At 40.8% G+C, this 24,174-nt stretch overlaps 1 protein-coding gene across 3 annotated transcripts in view; it reads left to right on the top strand.

Annotated features, from left to right (window-relative positions):
- Positions 1-2,775: 2,775 nt before the first annotated feature.
- BTBD10 (BTB domain containing 10) overlaps positions 2,776-24,174 on the top strand; it is an 87,623-nt gene continuing 66,224 nt past the window's right edge. For 2 of the 3 annotated variants that reach the window (XM_023737366.1, XM_023737357.1), the window contains exon 1: positions 2,827-2,971. The gene's annotated coding sequence lies outside the window, so the exon portion shown is untranslated. Of the gene's footprint in view, positions 2,980-24,174 lie in introns of all 3 variants that reach the window. The other variant, XM_004369663.1, reaches the window with a different exon arrangement.

Here is a 24,174-nt window from a genome sequence, read left to right as displayed (position 1 = left end):
TTATATGCGGAAGAATTGGAGGAAGACTCATTAACAGCCTGCAAAATACAGATGACACAACCTTGCTTGCTGAAAGTGAAGAGGACTTGAAGCACAGATGAAGATCAAAGAGCACAGCCTTCAGTATGGACACCTCAACATAAAGAAAACAAAAATCTTCACAACTGGACCAATAAGCAACAGCACGATAAATGGAGAAAAGATTGAAGCTGTCAAGGATTTCATTTTACTTGGATCCATAATCAACACCAATGGAAGCAGCTGTCAAGTAATCAAATGACACATTGCATTGGGCAAATCTGCTGCAAAAGACCTCTTCAAAGTGTTAAAAAGCAAAGATGGCACTTTAAGGACTAAGGTGTGCCTGACCCAAGCCATGGTGTTTTCAATTGCCTGATATGCGTGTGAAAGTGGACAGTAAATAAGGAAGACCGAAGAAGAATTAATGCCTTTGAATTATGGTGTTGGAGAAGAATATTGAATATACCACGGACTGCAAAAGAAAGGACAAATCTGTCTTGGAAGAAGTACAGCCAGAATGCTCCTTAGAAGCAAGGATGGCAAGACTTCATCTCATGTATTTTGGACATGTTTTCAGGACGGACCAGTCCCTGAAGAGGGACATCATGCTTTGTAAAGTAGAGGGTCAGCGAAAAAGAGGAAGGCTCTCATTAAGATGGATTGACACAGTGGCTGTAACAATGGGCTGAAGTATAATGATTATGAGGATGGCGCAGGACCAGGCAGTGTTTGGTTCTGTTGTACATGGGGTCACTATGAGTCAGAACTGACTCAAGGGCACCTAACCACAACAACAACAGAACTGTTCCATAGGATTTCCAAGGCTGTAAATCTTTAAGGAAGGCGACTGCTATGTTTTTCTCATGTGGAATGCCTGGTGGGTTGGAACTGCTGACCTCTCGGTTAGCGGCCGAGCACTTAACCTCAGTGCCACCTGAGCTCCTAAATGAAACTCTAGTACACACAAATATAATAATATGAAAATAATATGTGTCTAATGAGAGATTGGTGGAAGCTCACTACTGGAATACTAGAGATTTTCTTTAGAAAATGATGGCTTCTATTCTGATATCAGGGAGATGATGTTAGTGACAGGCATCACTAACTTTAACTTGATCTATGGAATTTTCTTCCTCAGGCATAGTTTACAGGAGAAAACGTTGGTAACAAATCAACATTGCGGAGATTTTTTGCTGGTTTTTTTGGCCTGAGAATTTTCTTGAAATTTCTCCACGAGATTACCACTCAGCATTGCAAAATTCCCACTGCTCTTCTTAGAAATCTTCAAAGACTACTAGCAATCTCCAGTTGAGAAGAATGTTGGCTATGATGACGATGATAACAACTTGGTACACTATGACAGTAACCTCCATTTCCCCTAGGTCTCTGACACTTAAGTGTACTTAGAGAAGAAGAGGATGTTCACTACCCTGTAATTGTTAGCTCAGTTGTTCATAAACATTGGTTTGGAAAACGCATGGGGTATTATATCAGAGCCAAGGAATTTTCTCTTACCAACTAAAGAGTGATGAAAGGTTTTTCAACAAAGTTCTTTCTGCAAAATCTGTATGAAACCAAGTTACTCAAATCAGGTACTCTTCCTTTTTGTTTCCTCTATTTGAAACGTCCAGGAGCTCTGGTAGCGCAGTGGTTAGTGCTCAGCTGCTAACGAAAGGTCCACAGTTTGAACCCACCAGCCGTTCTGCGGGAGAAATACGCGGCAGTCTGCTTTCTAAAAGATTACAGCCTTGGAAATCCTATGGGGGCAGCTCTGCTCTGACTTATAGGGCCGCTATGAGTCAGAATCGAGTTGGTGGCAATGGGTTTGTGTTAGTTGCAACGCTAATCTCACTCTTCTCAAGAATCCGGGGAACTCTTACCCATCCTTCAAGATCCAGCTCAAATATCACTCCCCGGTGGACGCTTCCTCAACAGGGCAGGAAGAGTTGGTCTCTCTCTGCTTCTACAGCTCAGAGCGAGCATCTCGGCTTTTATTACAGTGTAATGGGATTATCTATTTTCGCGTCGGATTCGCTCCTAGGCTGTGAGTTCTGAGGGTGGAGACTATGTCTTTAAAAAAAAAAAAGTCCCAATTTTTATACTCCAGCATTTGGCACTTTAGACCCAGTAATGCTGAGTGACTGAAGTTCTATTTCTTGGCGATCTTCTGCCCAAATGGGGGCATATTCCACCCAGGTTACTACTCTCCATGATCGAAAGGCGGCCAAACTGCAGTTTAGGCTGGCACGCTGGTTCCCGCCAACCGAGAGTTCAAAAATAAACAGCGGTGGAAGCTAGGGAATATAAGTACCCCCCCTCCCCCAAGCCACGACAAAGGTCTCCATCAGTTGGGTCTGTCCATGCCGTCCCACTAAGCTGACTGGGACGATTTCGGAGTTTGCTGTTAAGGGAAAACGCTCCCTGAGCAAACGCAGAGTCGCAGAGATATTTCTCCAACTCTTGAGCTGGAGACGCTGCCGCTTTTTTCTAACGGTGACAGGATAATCAAGGGGAAAACGTGGGATTTAAAGGTTTGGGGGTAACTCTGCTTGCAGCTACTCAGGCTCGAAGACCGCTGTTGATCCAGAGCTGACGTCTGTGAGGAGGGGTCGCGGGACACCTTTACTTCAGCCCTGCTAGACCGGAGTCAGCACTCAACCAACACGACTGCTCCCGCAACGTCCTCGCACTACGTGCCCCGCCCACCTATGGGTGGGGAGCCACTATTCTCGCGAGAACACCGCTAGCTTCGTCCTTCGGACTGGCAGCTCTCGCGAGAATAGGCTGAGGAGCCGGCCTGGAACCTGCTCTGGCGGCTTTGGTAGCTGCAGCCGCCTGAGTGGCCACCGCCACGACCACCTCCGGAGGGAGTCGGTTGAGGAGACAGGGGAGGTGTCGCTGGCCCGGATCTTTGCCTTGATCCTCAGTGGACACTCAAGGAGGACTACAGGTTCGAGGGTGATTGAACTCAGCTGGGGAACTTGGTGGGGGCGGCGCCGGAGTCTATGCTTGGCGGCGCGAAGGAGGAAGGGGGCGGAGGGGAGTCTGGGTTTGAGAGCCGGACTGCTGTGGTGGTGGTCTGGGCGGCCCGGACCCTACTAGGGGACCGTGGGTGGACTTCTGAGCGCCCACCGCTGGCACCCGATTCGGAGAGGCAGGGATGGAATTTGGGTTTCGGGAGTACTGCTTTTGGGGTTGAGTGTCTGGAGGCCTTTCCCCAGGGATGAAGGCGATACCCTCTTCCCTTCTTCCCAGAGCAGAGTAACCCGTGCCCCGCCCCTTTCCTGTCATCTCTGGGCAAACGCAGTGACATCCTGAGGAGGGCGCATCACAATAGGGGATAAGGTAGCAGTAGAGTGCCTTTGGATGAAGAGGAGTGAGACCCCAATAATATACTGCGCGGTTTAATGCTGTAACAGCATCACGTATGGCAAAGCTTTGTCTTCCCTAAACGTGCACAGAAAAGGTTCTTTTTTTTTCTTCTTAAGATGCAAGCTTCCTAATATCCTTTCTCCTTGGGATTGGGGTGGGGGAAGTGAGGCATCCTATAGAATTTCTTAGGCTGGGACAATATGACCATCCCCGGGCCTTACAGATTTTGGACTTCTCTTTTCTCAGTATTTTGGGTCCATGATGAAAAGTCACTAGTCCAGACATGCTAAAGATAGAACCTCATCTGCTTGACAGTTTGTGCACTTAGCAAATAAAAATTATTTTAGGAACGTTTTTTATCGTTAAAGGTCTCCATGCTTTTTACTTAAATCAACCATCTGAACAGACGGCAGAGTATGTTGATTTGATTTGTACAACTGGGTTTCTTTTTCCTCCCAACTACACAAATTTGATCAAGATTTTTTAGAGAGGGGATTAGGGATACACTTTGAATGAAAGAAAGTGTAGGAATTGGGATAAGAGATATAATAAGAAGTGCAACCATAAAGGCTAAAAGAATTTCTGTACTGGAGAGCCCATCAGGACAGAGGTCCAGGCCTTGAAACTGAGGACTGCAGTTGTCATTTGAATATGAAGTAGAAAGCAGTAGAAAATATCTGGGAAAGGATTTGATGGAAGATTAAGACTGTGGAAAAAGTGTGTGAGAATTATTTTTGAAGGTGTAAATGTGTTTCATAAATTTTCCTAACATTTCTCAGAATTTGTGACCTAACTGCTATTCTTCTTTGTCAGGAAAGTGGGAAGTCTGGAGTGTGGTAAGGAACTATGGAGTAATATAATGTTCAGTCAGGAAAGGTTTTAATGTCTCAACAGTATTTTTAAGCTCTTTCACCCTTTTTTCTCACTCCCCAAAAAGCTTTCACATGGGCTTTTTACTCATTGTATGTCACCCCTCTACTAGTCTGAGTTTTTTCTTTCTCACCATTCCTTCTAAGCCTTGTGAAATTTTTTATTATCTATGGAGTTGCATACCACTGTGGTCTGCTTTGTGACTTTTTACATTTAGATGAGTTAGTGAAGTGTTAGAAGTGATCTGGAAAATATTATGCACCTTTCAAAGAAGTAAGTTATGAGTAGCAAACTTACATGGCTTTAGGTACTAGGCAGATAATGAAAACAAGTGAAATGCACTAGAAAGTTTATGCCTCATCTAAGAGGGACATACAGTTCTCAGGTCCACCTGATTAATCCGTACACAAATAAAGGCCCAGTGTTGCCAGATTTCAGTCTTTTCAAGAGAACACAGGAAATCTAGATTTTAAAACATGTTGACAATTGATTTAAAAAATTAAAAAATAACATCATGTGGCCCTCCCAAGCCCATCTGTAGTTGTATCCTGCTCATCAGTTTGGGACTTCTGTTATAGGTCAAAATTAGTAAATTTTACAACTGAAAAAATAAAAAGTGGGGAGGGGAGATTTAATGCAAGTAATGTCAGTTAGTTTGGAATTTCAAACTTGAGAAGGACTTGGGAAAATGTCAAGTCTAATTGAAACCAGTAGATAAGTTTAATAGCCTTTAAATACAGTAGGACAAATTAAACTGGTACTTATTGCTAACATTTTAACTGTGGGAATAACTGAAGGGGGAAAAAAAACCTCTTAGTATTTATGGCTTAATAACTCAGAGTTCCGAGCAAAGCTGATTTATAGGTATCTTGTAAGGAAATTGATTTATTTCAAAGCACTTTATTATACTTGCAACTAATAAGTAAAATTAAATCCAGGAGACCCTCTACAACCCTTCTTAGGTTGTTTGAGTGTTTATTGTCTGCTATGCCATCCCGTATTGTCAGCCCAGGCATTGACTTTTACTGGAAGCGATATTGATCCCTTGGATTTTATTCCTTGGTGAATGGGGGCTGGGCTGGGGCATGGAAAGAAATGGAATGGGGAAAATGTGATGTAAAGCAGGCATTCTTGTGCCTCTTTCTTACATTGTACTTTGAAAGACTGATTTGGATTAACTAGTTTTTCCTGTAAGAAGTACCTTGAGTGATTTGCACAGTGGCTTAAATGTAGCAGAGCTTAATGACATTTGAGGAATTGAACCCTGTGGATTAATCCATATTTATTTGTTAGTGTGAAATTGTTTAATCTGATTCCTACTTAGTTGAGCTTTGAGGAATGGGAGTTTTAGAGGTCCGACCTGACTGATACACCTTAGTCACATAGAGGACAAAATGAGGGTCCTAGCTGGGGATAAGTGAGAGAGGAGGCTAGGGGAGGGAAGAGTTTTGAAAAGGAAGATGAAGTGGCTAAATAGTACCCTTTGGTCTCCTGAGCAGTTTTACAAAGAGCTCTGGCTTTTACCACTAAATCTGTGATAACTGATGTAAAGACTACATAGAGTACCAGTTGTTAATCAGGACTGCTTTGGGAGTTTGCCTACTTGATTTTCTTCCGTTTAGCCCAATTTTCTCAGGTCAGGCTAGTCTAATATCTCTTCATCTAATCCCTGCCTCTCTCTCTCTCTGGTGTAAGAAGTGAAAAAGGAGGAGATATGTATTGTTTGTGAGATGTTCCCGTTTGAGAGTTTTAAAAACGTTTCTGAGTAATTGGCTATATATTTGTGGAGTTTCTGTTTGTTGAAGGAGGAACCATTATTTTCCTCACCTCATATATATTTGTGGAGTTTCTGTTTGTTGAAGGAGGAGCCATTATGTTCCTCACCTCATGTTTCTACCTTGACTCATAAAATAGGAAATTCTCTCTTGGGAGTAGCTTTCTCCCTTCTTCCTACCCCTTGAAATGCCTTCCCAAAGGAGGATTAATTATTACCTGACAGGTGAGTCTAGGAGAAGGAATTGGTATGCTTTGGCTCAGCGCCTTCTAGTTCTGTTTTTGGAGGCCCCAATTCTTAGATATACATTTGCCACTCATCTGTACGGTAGGCTTATCTGAGCAGGCTGGATTCCTATGAGGGAGAAGGAAATGGAATACCTGTAATTCTGGCTTCTTGTTAGTTGATGGTCTGTTGATTCTGACTCATGGCGACCACATGTTTGCAGAGTAGAACTGCTCCATAGGGTTTTCAAGGCTGTGATCTTTTGGAAGCAGATCGCCAGGTCTGCCTTCTGAGGAGCCCCTAGGTGAGTTTGAACTGCCAGCCTTTCTGCTAGTAGGCGAATACTTAAGCATTTGCACCACCCTGAGACTGTTCTGGCTGGGTAAGTTTAATTTAAAATTGAAGTAACAAGAAGCTTTTTTGGCCACTGGTTTTACCTGTAATTTTATCTTCATCTGTTTGACTCCTTTATTTTTCTTCTTTGTTCGTTCTGAACTCAAAGTATAAGAGGGAAGAGGTAGTTATAAATGTTTGTTAATGGAGGAACTATTTAAAAAGTTTTTCTTTCTCGTGGATATAATGCTCTTTAGGGATAATACTGTATTTCTCCTAATATGACTTGCTCTGGTTTACTTTGGAATCCTTGAAACCAAGACCTACCTTGCTAAGAAGGCACCAATCTAGAGCTCAGAGATGGAAAATAAGCAATCAGAATTCAAGGAGATGCTCTGTGAGAGAGGATTGAGAGGTTCGTAAACATTACTAGTAGGCAAAGGGAATACAGTGATCCGAGAACTTGGACATAAAAGTGGAAAGATTTTGTGTCAAATCTAATTTTATATCACAGTAGATTTCTGAAGATTAGTAAGATGCTAAAATAAGTGTATTTGCCAGTAAAAGCATCTTTCTTTATCCAACTAATTGATAGTTTAATATATATTATTCTGTTTAAAAATGTAGAATATTTCATTACGTGGTGCTTACTTTTATATTTATAGTTGAAATGAATGATCTATTGCTATTTTTGGTCACACACTAAAATTAATATTTAATATTTGTTGGGGATTCAAGTCTGTTATAGTGAATCACTGATTGAAGTTCTTGATTGGAAATTATGATTCATACTTTCCTAAGGTTATTTTAAGTTGTAATTATTCTTTTCTGCTTGGAATGCCTTGTTTGGAATCATTTAGATCTGGATTTAAAGCCCACTGTTAGCTCTATGACCTTAGTATACTTAACTCCTCAGAGCCTTTGTTTGCTCCTGTGAAAATGGATATAAAACACAGTTGTGAGGGGTTTAGGGGTGAAATAAAGTATACAAAAATGCTATGTAAATAGTAAAATTATATATGAATATAAGATGTTAGCACTTAGTTCTATGTTTATGCTCAGAAAATAATGTACTGATACTATTGCCTCCTCTCCCTCAGTGATCCATCAGGTAAATTTACATTCACATCTGGCTGTCCCATTTGGAGAGAGCAAGTTCAAATAACTATTTAGAGCCTTGCCAGTATGACTCCTCCACTGGTAATTACAAAACATTTTCTTTACACTAGTAAGCATTGAAGAACGAAAGCTCTTTTTCTTCTTTTTTTAATGTTGGTATCTGTCTTAGGCTGGGTTCTCTAGAGGAGAAAGACCAATGAAGGATATATGTAAATAGCCGGTCTCAAATCCTTGGGTCAGGCATCAGGCTGGAGGCTTCTCCTGACTCACATGGTTGCAGGGGCTAATGAACCCAAAATCAGCAGGTCAGACAGAAGGCTGCTGGCTCACAGGTTTGTGGGAGCTGGCAAATCCCAAAATCTGCAGGTCAGGTAGCAGGCTGCTTTCTGACGTCCCAAGAACTGGAGGTCAGAGGATGACAGTTTGGATGCAGGATTGACAGAGAGCAAGCTTTGCCAGGACATCCATATATATTGGATACAGGCCACACCCCAAGGAAATTCCCCTTTCACCTGCTTATATCAAATCACAAAATGAAGAATGATTATATAATATCTGCCAAACCACTGAGAATCATGGCCTAGCCAAGTTGACACATAACTTTGACCATCACAGTCCACCCCTTGTCAACTTGGCACCTATACACATCTCTTTAAACCATACATAATCTCTAAATAAAGACAATCATAAAGTCATACTTGCATCTAACATGATACAACTAACATGCATACAACCAAAAATGCACTAGCCTCGTTTACATTTTATATTTTATAAGAAGTAATGGAATCAGGGAGGGAAGAAAACAAAGATATTTGCTATACCCATTGCTGTCGAGTTGATTTCGACTCGTAGCAACCCTATAGAACAAAGTAGAACTGCCCCACAGGGTTTCCAAGGAGGGGCTGTTGGATTTGAACTGTTGACCTTTTGGTTAGCAGCCTGAACTCTTAACCACAGCACCACCAGGGCTCCGATACTTGCTATACGTACACACACGCACACATACATGTATAACAAAACAAGGAAGAAATACACAAAACAATTGCAATCCTCGTTTCTGCAACTGGTCATGTGGTTGTAGCTGGTATTTAGAACTGCCTCCTCCCATCACCCATTCTGTATTCCCTTTGCCCTCAGCAAGCATCTCAGCTGGCCATGATTCTTTGCTTGGTAGGGTGACCCAAACCTTCATTTCTGAAGGGTCTGGGCCATTAGTAGTCATGTTGGTATTGGTTTGCTGTAGTTTGCCACTGATTTTAATCACAGGGCATGGTAATATTAAGAGACGTTCTAAAGGATCTCCTCTATTCCAGGCATACTCTTCTTTACCTCCATTATGTAACATCAATCCAATTTCTCCTTGGTAATCAGGATCAATCACACCAGCAAATACAGTAACTCCCTTCTTTACCCACTGATCCAGAGGCATGAGGAGCCCAAAGTGGCCAGGTGGCATTCTTAACTTCCAGTTTAATGGAATCGGTGTTGTGTCTTCTAGTGGGAGCATTCCTTCCTTTGGAACTGAGATCTTTAGACCTGCAGAGCATAGGGTCACAGGTACAGAAAGCAAAAATTTTGCAGGTGGGTCACTAGGGGTAATAGTGAGTGGTAGCACTCCCATTTCCACCCCTTGATTCCTGATCCCATGAGTCTTGGCTATGGGAAAAACAGCACCATATGTAGGACACTGGTTTAGACCATATACAACCTCCTGGAGAACACTGCCCCAACCCTGCAAGGTTTTGTCACCTAGCTGGTGCTGTAATTGTATCTTGGAAGGCCGTTTCATCATTCTGTCAAGCCAGCTGCTTCAGAATGATAAAGAACATGGTAAGACCAGCGAATTCCATGAGCATGGGCCCATTGCTGCACTTCATTTGCTGTGAAGTGAGTTCCTTGATGCAGGGCAATGCTGTATGGAATATCATGATGGTAAACAAGGCATTCTGTAAGTTTGGTAGTTTGGGCAGAAGCCTCGCGTACAGGGAAGGCAACTCCGTATCCAGAGTGTCTTAGGCTAGGTTCTCTAGAGAAGCAAAACCGGTAAAGCGTATAAATATGTATGTATATATATATATATATATAGAGAGAGAGAGAGAGAGATTTATATCAAGGAAATGGCTCACGTGATTATAGAGGCTGGAATGTCCTAAGTTCCTGGGTCAGGATAGAGGCTTCTTCTGATTCAGGTAGCTGCAGGGGCTGGTGAACCTGAGATTGACAGGTCAGAGAGCAGGGCTCTTGCTCACAGGCTGTGAAGATTGATGAATCCCAAGATCGGCAGGCAAGACTGTAGGTAAGCTGCTAGCTCAAGTCCCAAGAACCAGTGGTCAGACTTAACAGGAGCCAGCTGCAGGATCCAGCATGATCAAAAAACCCGAGCTTTGCCAGAACGTCTGCTTATATTCGATTCAGCCCACATGCCCAAGGAAACTCTCTTTCAAGTGATTGGCTACTCACAGCAGATCCCATCATGGGGGTGATCTCATATCAAATCTCAGCAGGGGAGTGATCACAACATTATATGATTGTCAAAACACTGAGACTCATGGCCCAGCTAAGTTGACACACAGTCTTAACCATCACACAGAGTAAGTGTCTTTCCCAGTAAAAACCAAATGCTGCCCTTTCCATGATGGAGGTGGTGCAATGTAATCAACCTGCCATAGGTTGTTGGCTCATCACCCCTAGAAATGGTGCCATGTTGGGGACTTACTGTTGGTCTCTGCTGCTGGCAGGTTGAGCACTCAGAAGTGGCTGTAGCCAAGTTGGCCTTGGTGAGTAGAAGTCTGTGTTGCTGAGCCCATGCATAACCTCCATTCCTGCCAACGTGGCCACTTTGTTCATGAGCCCATTGGACAGTGTCAGGAGTGGCCAGGGAAAGAGGTGACTGGAATCCACAGAATGTGTCATTCTATTCACTTGATTGTTAAAATCTTCCTCTGCTGAGGTCACCCTTTGGTGAGCATTCACGTGAGACACAGATATCTTCACCTCTTTGGCCCATTCAGAGAGGTCTATCCATATGCTTCTTCCCCATGCCTCCTTGTCACCAATTTTCCAGTCATATTCCTTCCAAGTCCCTGGCCATCCAGCCAAACCATTGGCCACAGCCACGAATCAGTATACAGTTGCACATCTGGCCATCTCTCCTTACAAGCAAAATTAATAACCAGGTGCACTGCTCGAAGTTCTGCCCACTGGGAGGATTTCCCTTCACCACACTGCTTCAGGGAGGTCCCAGAAGGGGGAGGCAGTGCTACTGCTTTCCACTTTTGAGTGAGTGGTGCCTGCATAGCGTGCAGAACCATCTGTAAACCAGGCACAAGTTTTCTCTTCCTCAGTCAACTGATCGTAAGGAACTCCCCATGAGGTCTTAGGTGCAGACTGGGAGAGGGGAGGTAATATGACAGAAGTGGTGACCATGGGCATTTGGGCCACTTCCTTGTGTAACTTTACTTGTGCCTTCAGGTACTGCTCTAGCCTGATCTTGTACATACCACTTCGTTTAATAATAGAGTGCTGCTGCGCACGTCCGACTTTGTGACTCTGTGGGTCAGACAATGCCTAGTTCATGATGGCAGCTCAGGCCACACGGCCCAGTAACAAGCCCAAAGCTGTTTCTGAAAAGGAGAGTAGTTATCTGCAGAGGGTGGCAGAACTTTGTTTCAAAATCCTAAGGGCCTGCACTGTGATTCACCAATAGGGGCCTGCCAAGGACTCCAAACAGCATCTGTATCTGCCATAGACACTTTAAGCACCATTGGATCAGCTGGATCATATGGTCCAAGTGGCAGACTGGCTTGCACGGCAGCCTGAACCTGTTGCAGAGCCTTTTCTTGTTCTGGGCCTCACTCAAACTGACAGCTTTTTAAGTCACTTGATAAATAGACTAGAGTAGCACACCCAAATGAGGGATATGTTACCTCCAAAATCTAAAGAAGCCCAACAGGTATTGTGCCTCCTTTTTAGTTGTAGATGGGACCAGATGCAACAACTTATCCTTCACTTTAGAAGGAATATCTCGCCATGCTCCATAACATTGGACCCCTAGAAATTTCACTGAGGTGGAAGGTGCCGGAATTTATGTCAGATTAATTTTCTACCTTCTAACATGCAAATGTCTTACTAATAAGTTGAGAGTCATTGATACTTCTTCGTTACTAGGTCCAGTCAGCATAATGTCATCAGTGTAATGGAATAGTGTGACATCTTGTGGAAGGGAAAGGTGATCAAGGTCCCTGCGGACTTAATTATGACAAGGCTGGAGAGTTGATGTATCTCTGAGGTAGGAGAGTGAAGGTGTATTGCTGGCCCTGCCAGCTGAAGGCAAACTGCTTCTGGTGTTCCTTTGAAATCAGAATTGAGAAAAAGCATTAGCCAGATTAATAGCTGCATCCCATGTACCAGGAGATGTATTAATTTTCTCAAGCAATAAAACTGCGTCTGGAAGAGCAGCTACAATTGGAGTCACCACCTGGTTAAGATTACAAAAATCCACTGTCATTCTCCAAGATCTGCCTGTTTTTCTCACAGGCAAGATAGGCGAGTTGATTGAGGATGTGGTAGGAATCACCACCCCTGCATTTTTCAAGTCCTTGATGGTGACAGTGACCTCTGCAATCCCTCCAGGAATGTGGCAGTGCTTTTGATTTACTATTTTCTTAGGTAAGGGCAGTTCTAATTGCTTCTACTTGACTTTTCCTACCATAATAGCCCTTACTCCACATGTCAGGTATCCAATGTGTGGGTTCTGCCAATTGCTCAGCATGTCTGTTCCAGTTGTTCATTCTAGAGGTGAGGAGATCATTATAGGATGAGTTTGGGGACCCTCTGGACCCACTGTGAGACTAACCTGAGCTATGACTTCATTAGTATGCTGACCTTCATGTGCCCTACACTGTGGGCCACAGTGATGTTTTCAGTCTCCTAGAATTAGTGTCAGTTCAGAACCAGTGTCTGGTACTCCTCAAAAAGTCTGATTATTTTCCCCAGTGAACAGTCACTCTCATGAAAGGCTGTAGATCCCTTTGGGGAAGGTTGGGTGAAAGATTAATGGTATAAATTTTTGGGAGTGTAGTGAGGTCCTTAAGGGGACGTGGCATTCCCTTCATTCAAGGGGTTGTGAGTCTGTAAACTGGCTCAAAGCTAGGAGTTGATTAAGGGACTATGACTCTCTGTTCTGGTGATTCAAGTTAGACTGCTGTTCAGTTGACCTAGAATTCTTCTACTCGTATAGATCAAGTAAATATTTAGTAGATTTCCCCTATCTGTTTCACTCCTAGAGACACCATGACTAAGGAGGCAATGCCGTAAATCCATACCAGTTAGTCTATTTTGATTACTGCCTTGACTCTGCTGTCCATTACAGTAACCACACCCATCTTGTCTTTGGTGATGAAGTGCTTCCGCTTGGCCCCTATCACCCAGGGTCCAGTCAGCCCCGTTGTAGTTAAATGTCTTCATTCAGTTATGGTAGTTCCCACTGTCAAATATGACTTACATAAAATAGCAATCACAGCAGTCTTCAAGGATGTTGGGGCTCCCTTCACAAATTTGTTTGTCACTTGTTATGGTGAAAGATATGTCCTCTGGGCGCTCCATCAATGGGTCTTTGGGTCCATCCTGATAAATTCACTTTAATATGCCGATTTCCCTAAGCCTTTCGATACCTTCTTCTACAGTACACCAAGGTAGTTCTGGCATTTCAACTTGATTTACTGTAGGCCACCACTTAATCCATGCTTCAGTGAACCAGCCAAATAAACTGTTAGATCCTTTTCTGTCCTTTCAAGCTGAAACATTGAATAAAGAATCTGGTTAGTGGGCCCATATTGATAAACTCAGACTGATCCAACTTTATGTTCCTTTCACCATTATCCCACATCCTTAATAGCCATTGCCACACCTATTCCCCACGCTTCTGTTTGCATATATTAGAAAACTCAAACAGTTCCTTTGGACTGTAGCATGCCTCATCCAGGGTCACACTTTGTACTTTACCTTTTGAGGTTCACTGGGACTTAAGTCTAGTTATAGGTCTAGAAGCAGAAATGGGTGGTGGGGGTGAGTCTTGGGGACATTCAGAAATGTCTTGTAATGCAGTTGCCTCCGGTGATGCCCCAGGCAATGCCCCAGGCACCACCCCAAGTGATACTCGGACAAAGACTCTTCAGACACAGGTGAGTTAATCTCATCAGATGGGGGTGGAAAGAACCATCACAGCATCCATGACTGGTATCTTGTATTCTATGTGATTTAAATGCTAAGTAGAAAAGTAGAGAAAGTGAAGGGAGACTAGATTGAAGAAAGAGATGGCATGGCATTTTAAGAATCTTTTAATATCTTTTGGGATATTATTTCCTTCTAAAAATAAAAAACATTAATTATTTTATTCTTATTAATTTGAATTTTTTCTCTTTAAGATCTTTGACTATCATTGCTAGTAGCACATGAATGGAAAATTATCCTGAGTTTTCTATTTGTAGACTATTGAATGTCAGCTTAAAAAAACCTTTTTTTAAAAAGCTTAGATACCTGAGAAAGAATCTTAAGTGCAAAATCCTGTGCTTCAGAAATATTTTTTATAATTTTCTCATTCTTGGTTGGTTATACAAATAGTGGTGCATTACTTTGAAAGTAATTCAGGACAGTTTGTCTTATATTATGCAGGATTGAATTTGTTTTTTCTCACATCTAGAGAGCAAGCTTCAAATGCTCATTTTGAGTTTTCTTAAAGAAGGTCAGCTGTGGAAGTACTATTGTTTCCGTCTTGTTGATCTTTTCAAATTGCCTGAATTTCTCTTTTTACAGAGAATATTTAGTTATTAAAGACAAGGGGAATTATAGAACCATAATACTGAAAGTGCTGTAAAGTCCTCAGTACTCTTATTTTTGGAAGAGAAAACTGAAGCACAGAGAGATTAATTGACTTTGATAAAAGATATTGGCTGGTAATGAGGAAGCTAAGACTAGAATACAGATTCCCAAGTCTTCTGATTCTGAGTGGTTTATTCCAGAGCAGGGTGTATGAAGAATATGTTCATTGTTGAATAAGAAAACACTAGAACTTCTGTTTATTTTTTATGCTATCCTTTTTTCATATCCATTTTTTGTGTACATGTGCTACATACATACTACTGGTGTGATAGTATACGTGCAATATTTGCAAATAAGTATAGATAGATGCAACTGGTCAAGTTAGTTGAACTCAAAACATATTAAGAAAGGGGAAAAGTGCTATATTTTAGAAGTGGCATGGCATCTTTGATCATCTTTGCTTCCGTGATAAATAGTATTATTTAACAGTAGCCTTAAGCAGTTATTGATTCTGAAATAGTTGTAGGAGTCTTTTGAAAAATTATTTATAATGTAGGTTTTTTTAGTAATTTCTTTCTGACTATAAAAGTAATGTGTGTTGTATGCAGTTGGGGCTATTTAGCAAAGGGCCAGGAGGTCACCATAATCTCACAACCCAATGATAAACACTTCCAGTCACAAATATATATCTTCCTTTCTTTCATTATTTATCTATATCTCTCCAAAATTGGAATCTTTCTGTATGTAATGACTTAAAATTAAAAGAAAATTCAAATAATCTAACAGACATTTATACCTAGATTTACAAATTATCATTTTGTTACATATCTCAGTTTATCTCATTACCTACTATTTTCATTTAAGAGTTTGTTCGGAACTGTTTTCCATGTTGTTATATATTCTTCAGCACTGTGTGGATATAGCATCATTATTTAATGAGTTCCTCACTGTTGAGAATTTCCTTTCTTTCTTCTTTTCTCCCCCCCACCCCCCACCCCCTTCTTTCTTTCCTTCCTTCTCTCTCTTGTTTTGGTTCTCTAAATGCTTTGATAAACACATTTTATAGATACATTTTTGGAAGTGTCAAATATATGATCCCCTCCAGGATTAACAATTTATATGCCCACAAGTTTTAGTACCTATTTTTTCCCTGTACTTCAGCCATCACTGGCTATCATTCAAACAACGAAACAAAAACCTTTGACAATTTGATAGGGTAAACATTTTCTCAGATTTAACTTGGATTTCTTATATTGCTAGTAAGGTTGAATATATTTTCTCTTTCCCTTTTTTTGGTCATTAATAGTCTTTTGTAAATTACTAGTTCATGAACTTTGCCCATTTTTCCATCAGAGTGTTCAGATTTTTAAATATTGATTTCTAAGTATTCCTTAGATATTTAAGATTTTAATCCTTTGTTTTGTGTTGTAAAACATATTTAAAGTTTGTCATTGACCTTTTATAGTTTGAATTTTTATGTAGTCTAATCTAATGCTTCTTGAAAGGTAGTCTGCAGTCCTGTTCTAATCCACAATGAAATTTTCGCTAGTCGTTATTGAAAATGTTAGTAGAAGGTGGCTGGCTATATGCTAGCAGTCTTTGGCTTGATGGTGTTTTTCTCTGATTTGAAGCTTAGAAATTCTACCTCATTTCTGAAAGTCAGATAAATGTTCACCTGTATTTTCTTCTTGACGTTTTATGAGTATGTTCTACTTTGAACTTTTTAGTAATCTAAAATTTGGGGGAGATAATATATGAGGAAGGAAAAGATAATTATCAGATAGTTAACAAATTAATATTTTAGAGTCTGTCTTTTCTCTCAATTATTTGAAATGCCACCAATAAGACGTTCAGTTTTCTGTCTATAGTATTTTGATGGGTTGTGTATTAAATTTGAGAAACAATATATGGTGGAAAAAACACTGAATTTGACTGTGGAGATCTGTATCTGAGTTCCAGCTTATTTATTAGCTGTGTGATATTAGCAAACAACATAATCCCTTTAAGTCAGTTTCTTAGTTTTAAAAAGGGATCATACTTGTAGTGTTTTGTAGGATTGATATGTGGATTAGCATAGGTAATATATTTAAAAATTATGTTTATTATCCAAGCCTCCTTGAATGCCTCCGTCTTGCCTGAAAAATCGCAGCAGATACCATGCTGTAGTTCATTTATAGTGCTGAGGCACATTTCTAATCTACCACTAGTCTTATAACATTCCCAAAGGAGGATGATCTGACCTTATTTTTCAGGAATCCACGCTGATGCCTATTGGTATCAGCTTCCTATTCTAGAAGGAAGTTATTATAGATTGAATTGTGATCCCAAAAATGTATGTCAGCTTGGCTAGGAGGACTCCATTTTATGATCTGTTGTGATTATCCTATGTGTTGTAAATCCTAACCCCTATGATGTTAATGAGGCAGGACTCAATCTCCAGGATTAGGTTGTATCTTGAGTCGATTTGTTTTGAGATATAAAAGAGAGAATTTAGCAAAGAGGAGAGGGACCTCATGCCACCAAGAAAGAAGCACCGGGAGTGTAACGTGTCCTTTGGACCCGGGGTCCCTGCACTGAGAAGCTTCTAGATAAGGGAAGATTGATGACAAGGACCTTCCCCTGCAATTGACAGAAAGAGAAAGTCTTCTCCTGGAGCTGGCACCCTGAATTTGGACTTACAGCTTCCTAAACTGTGAGAGAATAAATTTCTGTTTGTTAAAGCCATCTACTTGTGGTATTTCTGTTATAGCAGCACTAGGTAACTAAGAGTTTGGTACTGGGAGTGGGTTGCTGCTTTCACAGATACGTAAAATGTGGAAGCGGTTTTGAAACTGTAAATGAGTAGAGACTGGAAGAGTTTTAAGGTGCTTAAAACTTCCGTTGTACATAGGGTCACTGTGAGTTGGAACTGACTCCATGGCACCTAACAACAACAACAATAGTTAAAGCCTAGATTGCCTTGAAGAGACAGTTGGTAGAGTTATGTATATCAGACAATTCTTGTAAGGGCCCAGAAGGAAGTGAGGAGATCTGTAACAACAGAGATGGCACAGATGACAAGAAGCAGCGGCAGAGAAACAGCAGCAGCAGAACCAGGAGACTGGCACCTGATGGTGTGGGAGCCCACCCATGTAGTGAGAGACCTGAGAACCTTCCAGCAGGAGGCTTCTTGGAGGAGTGGGGTGCCTCTGGACACTTGTCAGAAGAGCTAGGCTTGCCGACCCACAGAGCGAGAGAGCTGGGTGCCTTTGGGCCTAGACTTACTGGCAGAGAGGGGTGCCTCCTGGCACTTATCGCTGGTGCTAAAGAGTTTTGTAACTCTTGTCTGAGCAGGGCAGAGGTCAGGCCAAGGAACCAGGAAACGAAAGATGAAGAGACAAGGAGCACAGGAAGCAGAGCTTCTCAGTCTCAAGAGGTAGGGCCACTACCTCTGGGGTCTCAAATGGTAGAACCACGGCCTGCTGGGTCTCGAAGGGTAGGGCCACAGCCTCTTAGGCTTCAGAGAGTCACATCTTCACCAGCTTGGTTCTGGAGTGTGAGGCTGCTGTTCATGAGTGCCAGAGGGATGGGGCTGGATCTGCTGCCTAAAGCTAAGGGGGCAGAGCTGCCATGCCCAAGTGACAGAAGAATGGGGCCTGCCAGGGCTGAGGAGGTGGGATCGCCACTCAGATGGACTAGGAGAATGGGGCTGCCTAAACGTGAGGGAGCAGAGTTCTAGTTGGCCTGGAAGGCTGAGCTGAAGCTCAGGGCCGAGGGGCCTCCACCCAGAATCTGGAGAGTATGGCCAACACCCAGAGTCTGGAGAGCAGGGCCATTGCCTAAATGGTCTCAGAACAGAGAATTATTCTCAGGCCTTGAGAGCTAATGTAATGTGGTCTGCTGACTTGCTTGGTGCCTACTATACTTTCTTTCCCTCCAAGTTCTCCCATTTGTAATGGAAATGTCTACCTTGTCCGTGTTCCACCATTGTACTCTGGAAGCAGATAACTTGTATTCTGGACTTCATAGATGAAGAAGAATTTTGCCTCAGGATGGAATTTGGACTTGGAGTTGATTTAAGACTTCTGGGGTGATATGATGGGGTAAATGTGCTTTAGATGTGGCAAGGACATGAACTTTTGGGGGCCAAAGGGTGGAGTACTATGGATTGAATTGTGTCTCCTAAAAATGTGTGTCAACTTGGCTAGGCCATGATTCCCAGTATTGTATGGTTGTCCTCCATTTTGTTATCTGATGTGATTGTGCTATGTGTTGTAAATGCTAACCTCTATGATGTTAATGAGGCAGGATTGGAGGCAGTTATGTTACTGAGGCAGGACTCAATCTCCAGGATTAGGTTATGTCTTGAGTCAGTTTGTTTTGAGATATAAAAGAGAGAATCAAGTAGAGAGGAGAGGGACCTCACGCCACCAAGAAAGAAGCGCCGGGAGTGGAACATGTCCTTTGGACCCGGGGTCCCTGCACTGAGAAGCTCCTAGACCAGGGGAAGATTGATGACAAGGACCTTCCCCCAGAACCAACAGAGACAGAAAGCCTTCCCCTGGAGCTGGCACCTTGAATTTGGACTTACAGCTTCCTAAACTGTGAGAGAATAAATTTCTGTTTGTTAAAGTCATCTACTTGTGGTATTTCTGTTATAGCAACACTAGATAACTAAGACAGAGGTGTAGAATAAGTGATGAATGAATTTGAATGACATGGCGAACTCTTTAATGCTATTAAATCTGCAGTTACATATATAGTATATATCTACTGTTCCCTTTATTTAAATGAAAGAACCATGAAATCAGTGCCATTTAGATATGGTTCTAAATAGACTTTTTAGTATATATACATATTTAAGTATTTAGAATATGTAAATCACTCCATGGTTCAAATATCACAACTATATAAAAAGAATACTCCAGAGTCTTGCTTTTATCCCTATTGTCTTCACCTATCTCCCCCTCCCCTGCTGCCCTTATAGGTAACCATTTTTGCTAGTACCTTGTTTATCCTTCCAGAGTTCTTTTTGCAAAAATAAGCAAATACATGGATATTTATATTTATGTATATCTGTAGGTATATATTATCTTGTTTCCTATTTCTTTCACAAAAGCTAGACTATATATTACTTGCTTTGCACCTGTGTTTTTTCACTTAACAACTTAATCTTAGACATTAATCCATATCATGGGGATCATCCTTACTCTTTTTTATTGATGTGTAGTACTCTGTTTTGTGAATGTTCCATAGTTTATTCAGTTAGGTCCTTTTTTATGCATAGTTGAATTGTTTTCAATTGTTTGTCATTAAAAACAATGCTATAGTGAATGTATTTTTGGATATTTTGTTTAGTATTTGTGTAGTTGTATCTTCAGGGTAGATTCTTAGAAGTGGGACTTGTAGAATAAAGGATAATAAAGGATAAATATATATGTAATTTTGTTACAAATTTCTTTCCACGGGGTTTGTATTGTCTTGTACTTTCATCAGTGTTATATGATAAGGTGGAGAATGTCTTTATCTCTACAACCTTGTCAACAGGGTATGGCAAAAATTGGAGGCTTTTCAGCTGGACTAAACCAAAGCTACGAAGTTTCCTGAATACAGTCAAACACTTCGAGGGACAGAATAGCAGGGGCGGGGGTCTGGGGACCATGCCTTCAGGGGACATCTAGGTCAACTGGCATAACAAAGTTTATTAAGAAAATGTTCTGTATCCTACTTTGGTGAATGGCGTCTGGGGTCTTAAAAACTTGCAAGCGTCCATGTAAGATGCATCAGTTGGTCCCAACCACCTGGAGTAAAGGAGAATGAAGAACACCAAAGACACAAGGAAAATATCAGCCCAAGAGACAGAAAGGGCCGCATAAACCAGAGACTTCATCAGCCTGAGACCAGAACTGGATGGTCCCTGGCTACCACCAATGACCACACTGACAGGGAACACAACAGAGAGTCCCTGATGGAGCAGGAGAAAGGTGGGGTGCAGAACTCAAATTCTAGTAAAAAGACCAGACTTAATGGCCTGAACCCCAGTAAGCATGGCCCCCGGATTCTCTATCAGCCCAGAACTAAAACAATTTCTGCGGCCAACTTTTCAAAGATTGGGCTGGACTGTGGGACATAAAATGATCCTCGTGAAGAGTGTGCTTCTTAGCTCAAGTAGATACATGAGACTAAACAGGCAGCTTCTGTCTGGAGGTGAGATGAGAAGGCAGAGAGAGTTAGGAGCTGGTCGAATGGACATGGGAAATCGGGTGGAAAGGAGGAGTGTGCTGTCACAGTATAGGGAGAGCAATTAGGGTCACATAACTATATATATAGATTTTTGTGTAAGAAACTAACTTGAATGTAAACGTTCACTTTAATAAACAAACAAAAAGAATTGGAGGCTTTTGATTTTGGTATCTCAGTGTAGTTTTAATTTGCATCTCTCTTAGGAGCGTGTTTTTATATATCTGAGGCCATTTGCCTTTATTTTTCTGAGCATCGCCCACGTTTTTTGCAAATTCTCTATGGGGGGGTGGAAATATCCCCCCCCTTTTTAAAAAATATTTTATTTTTGGTGTAAATATACACAACAAAACCTGTTTCCATTCAGCAGTTTCTAGACATAATGATCAGTGACATTGGTTACATTCTTTACATTGTGTCTACACTCTCCTTATTTCTGTTCTAGTTGTTTCACTCTCATTGACTTAAACTCCTTGCTCCCCAGCCTTCCTGTCTATAGATAATTTTTTAAAAGAATGCAGTCCTCAGAGGTGACTATTTTTACTTTTTGAATTAAACTGTTACTTAGTTTAAAGGTGACTTCAGGGTTTCTTTCCTTTTTTAAAGAGCTCTTCATGTACAGTCATGGGTAGCTTAACAAACGTCCTCAATATGTTCTGTGAAATAGAGCATTATGTGGTTTGGACATTGTGCAAACACCGTATTATATACAAGCAGTCCCTGGGTTACAAATGTCTGACTTACATACAACCTGTAGTTATGAACCAATCCCCATAAAGCCTATTGCATTAAAAATTTGAGATACATACAATAGTTCATAATAACAGATGGGCACTACTTTGCTACACACAACAAAACATTATTATTACTGTATTATTAAAGATGTTTTAGTGTATCTGGAAGTGTTTCTTCAATATTTTTTGTGCATAGAAAGGTACAATATATATAATCTTATGAGACTGTGGACGTATATGCAGTCAGACATTGCATGAACGGACGTTATACAGTGCATAACTGTTCTATGGTGTTAGCCCTTTGTAATATAAGGTGAAAATACTTGTTTTTAAAAATTTTGTTTATTGTTTCTGGTGCTTTTCACAATGCAAAGGTGTTTATTTTTATATAGTCAAATAGGAAAGGCTTTCCCTCTTTCTGGGTTGTAAAATTCATTCACCCATTTTTTTCCCCCTACTATTTGTATGATTTCATTTTTTACATATAGATAGTTGATCCATTTGGAGTTTATCCTGCTATGTGGTGTGAGGTATGGGTTCAGTTTTGTTTTTCTGTGTTTTATCCAGTTCTTCCAATATCATTTATTAGAATCTGTGATTTGAGACTTTTGTCTCACATACCTTGGACATGTTATCAGGAGGGACCAGTCCTTGGAGAAGGACATCATGCTTGGTAAAGTAGAGTGTCAGCAAAAAAGAGGAAGACCCTCAACGAGATGGATTGACACAATGGCTGCAACAGTGGGTTCAAGCATAACAATGATTGTGAGGATGGTACAGGACCCGGCAGTGTTCTGTTCTGTTTTACATAGGGTCACTGTGAGTCGGAACTGACTTGACGGCACTTAACAACATGATTTAAGATACCACTTTATCATATATCAGATTTCCTTATGTTTTGGGGGTCTGTTTCTAGACCTTTTATTGTGTTCTATTGGTTGGTCTGTCTATTTATGTACTGGTATTATAGGCTGTTAGTTATTGAAACAAGTCTTAATGATCTTTGACTATAAGAAAACAGTTTTCATTTTATTAAAATGGAACACTGCTTGTAATACGAGGACACAAAAATGTGTAGAATGTTTCTTTTATTACGTTTTAGGGAAAATTTTAGAGTTCTTAAAATGATGCATTTAGAGGAAAAATAACTTTTTGTGGCAGAGGATCTGGTAGTCCTGCCTCTACTGTGCTGTCAAATATCATAGGCACCAGCCACGTGTGGCTAATGTGGCAATTTAAATTTAAATTAATTAAAATGGATAATTGAAAACTCTGTTCCTTGATTGCACTAGCCACATTTCAAGTACTTAATAGCCATATGTGGTTGGTGGCTGCTTTTTGGACAGTACAGATATATAACATTTCCATTATCACACTAGGTTCTATTGGGCAGCACTGCAGTCTACAACATGAATCAAATTTAGGGCCTTTTCTAGCCTACTCAGTTTCATGGCAGATAAACAGCCAAAAAACTGAAAGGAATGGAAGGCAAAGGGAATCATGAATGGGTCAAAATGGAGCAATGGTAAAGATTATATGAAAAGAATATATAACTTGTAAAAGCCTCAAGAGGAAGAATAAAAACATTAGTGTTTAAGAGTCTGACTTTGTTTAAAGGGTGTTGCTTCTTAGGCGTTGAATGTAATCTCCTTTGACTTAATCACTTCATCAGCTTACAGGAGCTTTGCCTATATTAATTTTTTATGTCAAGGTGATTTGCTTCAACTAAGATACTTTTGGTTTTGAAGGCGATGCTATTTGGTCATAATAGAAAAGGAGAAATAGTTACATAAGCATAGAAAACAAAACATTAATATATTTCTTTATAATATTTTAGAAAAGTCATGCCTCTTAATGAGTTTTAAGAACTTAGCACAATAAATAGCATCTAGTTTTTTAATAATGCTAACCCTGTAATGTAGCTACTTAGTAAATGCTTAAGATCTGTGGAAAGATTTTCAAGCATTTATTGAGCTGCTTAATTTAAGATGGGGAAAAAAACAAATGGAACATTTCTTGAAGTGTTTGCTTAAGAAGTCACCCATAAAATGAAAGTGATAAAATCAATTATCTGAAAGATTTTATCTGTCAGTCACCTCTGGAGAGAAGGGCTGAATATGAGTAGACTTTGGAAGTCATACATGTACTTATTTTAAAGAGGCATTCATTCGAACAGAACAAGGGGATACTCTGTGGTTTAAAATCATGAAAGGTATGCGTCAGGGTTGTATCCTTTCACCATACTTATTCAACCTGAATGCTGAGCAAATAATCCAAGAAGCTGGACTATATGAATAAGAACACAGCATTAGAATTGGAGGAAGACTCGTTAACAACCTGTGTTATGCAGATGACACAGCCTTGCTTGCTGAAAGCAAAGAGGACTTGAAGCTCTTACTGATGAAGGTCAAAGACTACAGCCTTCAGCATGGTTACACCTCAACATAAAACAAAAATCCTCACAACTGGACCAATAAGCAACAACATAATAAATGGAGAAAATATTGAAGTTGTCAAGGATTTCATTTTACTTGGATCCACAGTCAACACCCATGGAAGCAGCAGTCAAGAAATCAAATGACTGAGTTCAGGCAAAATGGCTCTCTAGGCAGAAGGACCACACCGTCCCTCCACAGCAAAGATCCAAAAAACTAAGCCGAACAGAGAATACAGCAGTCCTGAAACCCT

This window comes from Trichechus manatus, unplaced genomic scaffold, assembly GCF_000243295.1.
Source record: "Trichechus manatus latirostris isolate Lorelei unplaced genomic scaffold, TriManLat1.0 scaffold00006, whole genome shotgun sequence".
Classification (NCBI taxonomy): Eukaryota; Metazoa; Chordata; class Mammalia; order Sirenia; family Trichechidae; genus Trichechus; species Trichechus manatus.
The sequence above is the reverse complement of the archived record's forward strand: the minus strand, read 5'-3'. Positions and strand labels throughout refer to the sequence as shown.